A 2,234-nucleotide genomic window follows, 5' to 3' on the forward strand; every position below is an offset into this window, starting at 1 on the left:
TCTGCAGGGTTGCTGGAGGTCCACTCCAGATACTGCTTGCCTGGAGATCACCTGCAGTGGCTGCAAAACAGCAAGGGTTTCTGCCTATTTTTTCTTCTGTTATGTTAGTCCCAGAAGGATACCCACCAGATGTCAGCCTGAGTTCTCCTTTATGAGTTTTTTTTTGGATATATGGGGGTCAGGGAGACAGTCGTCTTCTTATAGGAGGTCAGGTGCTGAGCTTTGAGCTCCATTGTTCCATTCAGAGATGCTTGGCAGGTATGTTTAAGTCTGTTGCAGTGGAACTCATAACCACCTTTTTCCCCAGGTATTCTTACTTGGAAGGTGGGCCTTTATTTTTAAGCTTCTGAAGTGCTGCTGCCTTTTTTCAGAGATGCCCTGCCTAGCTAGGAGGTAGCCTAGTCACAATCTGCCAACAGAAGCTTTGCTGAGCTGCTGTAGGTTCTGCCCAGCTGCTGTGTGAACTTCCTTGTCATTTAGTTTACAGGAATATAGTTAGAACTGCCTTGGTAATGGCGGTCTGCCTCAGTAATGGCGGTGTGCCTCAGTAATGGTGGACTGCCACTGTTATGGCAGACTGCCTTAGTAATGGTGGATTGCCTCAGTAACAGCAGACTGCTTCAGTAGTAGTGGACTGTCTCGGTAATGGCAAATGCCCTTCCTCCCACAAAGCTGGACCGTTCTGGGTCCTGCTGCATTTGCGGTGAAAGTCTCATTCCAGAGCATTTCAGATTGCTGGTCTTTGTGGGGGTGGGACCCACTGAGCCAGATCACCTGGTTCCCTGTTTTGGTCCCTTTTTTTTTCAGTTGAATGGGCAGCTCTGTCTCCCATGCATTTCAGGCACCATTTGAAATGGACGCCCAGATTTTTGTGAGTTTTTATACAGAGGCCTGCTGCGCCAGCTGAAACAGTCATGCTGGAAACTTGTGGTGCCCAGGAATCTCCTGGTCTGTGGGCAGTAATAACTTGCTTGGAAATGTGGTGATCACTCACCTTCTACATTGTTCTCACTGGGATCTGTACTCCAGAGCTGTTCCTATCTTGGATCAGCCTATTGGGAAATGCAAATTGAAACCATAATGTGATGCCACCTTATTCCAGCAAGAATGGCCATAATCAAAGAATCAAAATAGTAGATGTTGGCATGGATGTGGTGATCAGGGAACACTTCTACATTGCTGGTGGGAATTTAAACTAGTACAGCCACTGTGGAAAGCAGTGTGGAGATTCCTTAAAGAACTAAAAGTAGAACTTTTAGTTCTGCTTTTGATTCAGCAATCCTACTGCTGGGTATCTACCCAGAGAAAAAGAAGTCATCATATAAAAAAGATACTTGCAGACACATGTGTATGGCAGCACAATTCACAATTGCAAAATTGTAGAACAAACACAAATGCCCATTAATCAATGAGTGAATTAGTGTCTGTGTGTGCGTGCATGTGTGTGTGTCTGTGTGTGTGTGTGTGGTGTGTGAGATGGTATACTACGTAGCCATTAAAAAGGAATGAATTAACCGCATTTGCAGTGACTTGAATGAGATTGGAGACTATTATTTTTTAAGTGAAGTAACTCAGGAATGGGAAACCTATGTTTTCCATTCATCCTATGTTCTCACTGATACATGGGAGCTAAGCTATAAGAATGAAAAGGCATAAGAATGATACAATGGACTTTGAGAACTTGGAAGGAAAAGTAGAAAATGGGTGAGGGATGAAAGATTACAAATATGGTGCAGTGTATACTGCTGAGGTGATGGGTGCACCAAAATCTCACAAATCACTGCTAAAGAACTTATGTAACCAAATACCAACTGTACCCAAATAACCTATAGAAAATTTTTTTTAAAAACTATATCTCTTCAAGGGTAATGTGAGTACACTATAACAGATTAATTATTGAGTAAAAATAATCCTAATTCCCTCTCTTCTGTTCCTTGTGTCATTGCTGTCATTCCTTTCACTTATATATAAACACATATGTATATATACTCATTTGTATGGAATAAAACATATTGCATTTTTATTTTGAGCAAACTGTTATCTGTTAGATCAGTTAATGTAAGAAAAATGCAAGTTTTAATTTTACCTTACTTATTATTTCTTCGATGCGCTTCCTTTCTCTATGAAGATTCAAATATCTTACCTGTATTATTTTCCTCCTAAATACAACACTTCTTACAAGACAGGTCTACTGGCAACAAATTTCCTCAATTTTTATTTAAGAAAGTCTTTAT

Source organism: Sapajus apella, unplaced genomic scaffold, assembly GCF_009761245.1.
Source record: "Sapajus apella isolate SASKATOON/1434 unplaced genomic scaffold, GSC_monkey_1.0 scaffold79, whole genome shotgun sequence".
Taxonomy (NCBI): domain Eukaryota; kingdom Metazoa; phylum Chordata; class Mammalia; order Primates; family Cebidae; genus Sapajus; species Sapajus apella.